Raw genomic sequence first — 5,546 nt, 5'->3', positions numbered from 1 at the left:
ATTTATTTATTTATTTTGAGCGCCTGATTTTATTTATTTATTTATTTTGAGCGCCTGATTTTATTTATTTATTTTTTGAGTGCCTGATTTTATTTGCGTCTGATTTTATTTTGAAGCTGACCATCGGTCGAAATTTGCCATTTCATTTCTGGTTAGTTGTTTCAAAATAAAAGCTCAAAACATGAGCGCCACCTAATGAACAAAGAAATTTGATTGAAACGTTATAGACATCTGTAAAATAAAAAAAATGTTAATGTCTATAAAACTGACAGAGTTCTAGCTACTTTTGTGTAAGCTACTGCCTATTAACCATGGTGACCATAAAAATGGAATCGCCACAAAAAGTCTTAAATGTGCACGTCTAAAGATTATTTCCCAAATTCTCTTTGAAATCTGTCCCAATGGCTCATTAGATATTTTGCTAACAGCCAAGCAGAGCTTCACAGCTACAACCGCTCCGATTGTTATAATATATTTGTAAAACTGGCTCCGCCATCGTTGTGTTTTCTGATGTGACTTGGCTGTAGCGGCCATCTTTAAAGGGACTGCCTCCAAATGGTGATCATTTGTACACCTGCGTTTATTGATTATATCCTGACAATTCCATATAAATTCACGCAGCGATGAGAGTTCACTCCAAAGAGTCAGGGAAATATTCTCATCAAAGTTCTGCAATCAGCGCTCAGAATATATGTAAGGGATCATTCTCAGCTACTACCACACCAAATCCAAGCTTGATACCAGTAAAACTGATCTTTTATGGCAACTTCACCCCAATAATTAAACTTCAGGATATCTAAACTTTATTTTTCATTTCAGTGTTATATTAGTATGTAGGGGGATTAGGACCAAATCATTTTTTCCCAGAATTCTGACTTTAATGACAGAGTCTCAGATTTCTGAGGAAAAAATTGTAAAAATTCTGAGACTACAGACAAAATTCAGAGAAAAACAGGATTCGTAATTTAATCTCGGAACTGTAAAAAAAAAAAAAGGAAGAATTCTGACATTTTTTTTGTCAGAATTCTGAAATTAAAGTGAAAATTTCAAGACAAAGCTGAATTTTTATTTTAGAAGCTGCTACTTCTTTTATTTTGAAGGTGTAACTCCGTACTTCCGGTGGAGCATGCGCAGCTTGACGGCGCTGCCTCCTCTCAGCTCTGCCTCGGCTCTTGTCTGCAGAGACCAAAGTTTTACTGGTTTGCTTCAGAAATCTGTTTTTCTTTGAGTTGATTTTCACCTCGAGTCGTGCGGCCGCCGCGGACACACACAGGTAAGAACAACCTGTTAACATTTTCCTTTATGACACCTGTGCTGCTCACCTGCAGGCATGGTTTGTGTCATGGACTGAGGTTGATGTAAACACTGAGGAGTCGATCGCCGCTGCAGCGTATTCACTGAAATCTAGTTGAGCTGAGGTAAGTCGCCTGATTATTATGGGATGTATGGCAGGAGGGAGTCAGCAACCTGTGAAACAGGCTACACGTCTTATAATCCCCCCTCTGCTCAGCTCGTTGGACCACTGTGACCTCCATCATGCTGCATCTTCATCCACATCAGGTATCCGTTTCCTCGTCAGCAGGCGGCTGAATTCCTTGACGTGTCCTCAAGGGATGCTCTGAATCGCATCAACACTTCTCCAGACATGAGCTGCCTGCCCTGAAGTCTCCCGGGCCCACCTCCGACTGCCACCGAAGCGACAAAGCAGACACTGAACGGATCAAATAAAGCCTTATAAAAGAATGATCTCACATTTCAAGGACAGCCAGGAAATCAAAACTGTCCTTGGTGTTTTTAAAAAAAGGCACAAACGTCAGTGTTTTCACGTTTTCTGCACTGCAGCCTCTGTTTATTCAGTCGCACGTTGCCAGCACGAGTTATGTGCATTTTAAACACACCGAGGGAACTTTCAGAGCCGGAGACGATAAGAAATGAACATAAACCCCGTCAGTTTGTTGCCCGACAAGTCACGAGGACTCATTTTCAAGAGAGACCCGATTTAAGCAAGGAACACAGATGAGGTACAGACAATAAACTGTCATAAAATGCATATAAAATGAGAAGTAAATAAAAGTAGTGATATAAAATTAAATAAAAACAAGCTACATTATGAAACAAGGTAAAATACCAAAAACAGGAAGTCTGCTTTGATTTGTGCATTGAACTTAATTGTTTAAAATCCCTTAGAGACGTCAAAGTCGAGAGCGTCGGATCTTTTTGCAAGATATACAAGTTATTTAACAGTCAAAAATGGTGTACCACAAGGCTCAGTCTTAGGACCCACCCTCTTTACAATCTAGATAGGTAATGTAGGTCAGAGCATCCCTGATGCATCCATACATTTCTATGCTGATGACACAGTTGTTTATTGTCGAGCTAAAACAGTTGCTAAGGCTTTCCAGCTTTTGCAATCCGCCTTTGACATCATCCAGTCAGATTTGTTCCACAAAAACACAGAACACAACTGATTCTTCCTCCAAACAGCTTACTCCAAAGTGGAACAGACCAGTTATGTTGGTGCTAAGATGGTGTCTTTGGCACGCCCCCTCCTCTTGTGCCGGCCCTCTTCCTTGTCGACAGTCATGTCAAACTCCATGCTCAAAAATCCAGGTATACAATCCAACAATTTTCTAAATAAAGGTTGAATGAAAAAATAATCCAGGAAACAGGAGCGGAGTAAGACAAGGCCCTTTTGTCTAGTTCAGTCCGCACTGAGGGGACACTGCAGATAATGTCTTGAGAGTGCACGCTGTAACTGCACTGACGATGTGACATAGGAGGAGATGTATGAAGGCAACAGACCAAGAAGCGGTTTAAAGATGAAAATGTACCAGTGAGAGACTCTGTGTGAGGTTATTGATGACCAGTGAATACAGGGTGCAGTGATGGGTGTGGTAGTTACAACCACTTATTTATTAACCTTTATTTAACCAGGCAAATCCCATTGAGATCACAAAACTCTTTTGCAAGGGAGGCCTGGGCCTGAAGGCAGACTAAAAAAAAAAACACTGAAAAATTTCCTTGAACTTGTTTTGATTTTGGCATTTTGTAAATCTCATCTCATGCCACACACTTTAGTTACGAGTGAAGCTGCAAAAAGCAGAATTTCTATTTGGTTGCACAGAGATACAAGTCACTTTTGAAGCCCTTCACACAGGTTTGGCCATTGCAGTCTGAATTTCTGCGTCTCAATGCGTTTGTGGCATCAACCATCCTTAGCAAATGGACTAACCATACTGGGTTGTAGCACTGAGGGGATATAGGTTCATAGATCTTTTCTTGGTTTGATGAACCTTCTCTCCTTCATCAACAGTGCTCATTACATCACTTGGCTTGCACCAGATTGTGCCTGAGAATTCAGTTTTGTAGCTAACAAGGCTTAAATTCAATGTACTACATGGTCGTTCTGCGCCACAGTGGTGCAGTTGGTAGAGCTGCCGCTTCTTAGTGAGGAGGTTGCTGGATCAAATCCCAGCCAGGGGCCTTTCTGAGTGGAGTTTGCATGTTCTCTCTGTGCATGCATGGGTTTATTTGGGGGTACTCCGGTTTCCTCCCACAGACCAAAAACATGCATGTTAGACTGATTGGTAACTAAATTGTCCCTAGATGAATGAGAGAGTGAATGGATGTTTGTCTCGTTTGTCTGTACGTGTCTCTGCGAAGGACTAGAGACCAGTCCAGGGTGTGCCCCGCCTCTCGCACAGTGACTGCTGGACATGGGCACCAGTGACCCCCATGACCCGATAATGGATGGATAGATGGATGATCCTTCTTTAGTTTCCCTGAGACCTGACTGTCTTTGTGGCTTGTTATGTTTTGTTGTTCTATCCCAAGGGCTGTAGAAGCCATGAGATCCTCATTGTCACTGTCCAAAGGTTTTCTTAAGATACAGCGTCTCACCTACCACTATTCAAGGAGGGTGCCCCGCCCTGTCAACAGAACCGAGCACCTCGCCTACCTCCCATGCAGCTCCGCCACTTCCAAATGGGGAGTGGAGATTGTAGCAGCTCAGCTCAGACTCCAGACCCCAACACCACGTGCAGTACAAACGTAGCGCTCCGCTATGCTAATAACCTCCAATTTGTTACCTTTGAGTTGTCAGTGGTAACAGTTTGCTGTGACACAGGTCAGGAGGAGCTGTTGTTTTCAGTGCTTTCTAGCCCCCCTGCAGTCAGACAGACTGTTTGGAATTACAATCCTCTTGTGACTAGAACAGTGTGTGTGGGGGGGGGGTGCATGTAGGGTTGGCACACCTAATTTGTGCAAGACCAGTGTTTCCCCTACCATTATACAAGCAGAACAGAGCATCCTGCCTACCAACACCCCCCCCCCCACACACACACACACACACACACACCCATCAACAACTATGGAGGTACCACTTGGACTGTCTCCGTCACGCTGATCCTCTGTTCCCCTGCTCGAAAAAAACAATACAACGCAGGCGTGTTTCTGTTCCCCCCCACTCGACATAAATCATGGAAGATATGAGTGCCCTGCAGGCAAACAGGGGAAACACTTAGGACCACATTCATACTAGCAGAGAGAGAGAGCGCCTCCGGGTAGACTAACCCACTCAACCCCCCCAAAAAATGTCTTTAAATGCTCTTATGGTGAACATGTCCACAGTCCAAGTGAAAAAAGCATTGCAGGTCCCCCAAACAAGCAGCCAAACACTGGTCACCACCTAAAGGCTGGCTTACGGAAACCCTTCCTTCATAACAGCCTACTCCTTTCTCTACAAAATACAAGACTAGAAAGTTTGGGGAAATGCTGGAGAGAAAGAAGAAAGCATAAGGATAGGTGTACGCTCTGAGATGATACTCACCGTAATAGCCGCCATGTTGGAAGACAAGCCTCACTGGACAACCACAAACAATAGAGAGAACACAAAGAGCAATTTGTGTTCAGTCAACCCCAGATTTTCTGCTTGAACCGAACCAATATCAGATCAAAAGTCATATCCCTGCAGTTGTGATGAACCAAGGAACTAACAAATTTGCAAGTTAGCCTTACATCAAAGCCCACGTGGCACTTGTAGAAGTCTTAATTTTCCCGTTCTTTTGCAAGCACGGTAGTGACCACCTGCTGGCAATTACAAAGAATACGGTGAGCGTTGGCTTCTTACTTAAAATCAAAAGCTACATTCAGTTTAAACATACATTCAGAGGTATAAACACATCTCTCACCTCCGTTGGGAGGCTTGTTTGCTTTCTTTTCCTTCCCAGTTTTTTTGTTTTTTGCTCTGTGCAACCCAACTTTCATTCATTTGCTATTATCATTTATGTACTTGCTCATTATTTCTCTCCGTGTCGTTACAAAGCTTGCCATCTTAATTTCAAATGAGTTTGTTCTTCTGGCCTACGACCAGCTCAGCTCATCAATAGTCTGCCCCACCCCCATTCCTACAGGTTCTTAAGTAGGCTTATCTTTCTATCCTTAGCTTCGTTCCTCCAGGTCCATCCGCCCCCCTCCCTCCTTTTTGACCCTGATTACTGGCTGCCATTTTACTTTGAGAGCCTCTGAACCACAGTCTCTGTGGAACT

The sequence above is a fragment of the Nematolebias whitei genome, chromosome 23 (genome assembly GCF_014905685.2).
Source record: "Nematolebias whitei isolate Nwh7 chromosome 23, NemWhi1, whole genome shotgun sequence".
NCBI lineage: Eukaryota > Metazoa > Chordata > Actinopteri > Cyprinodontiformes > Rivulidae > Nematolebias > Nematolebias whitei.
This window is presented reverse-complemented; position numbering follows the sequence as displayed.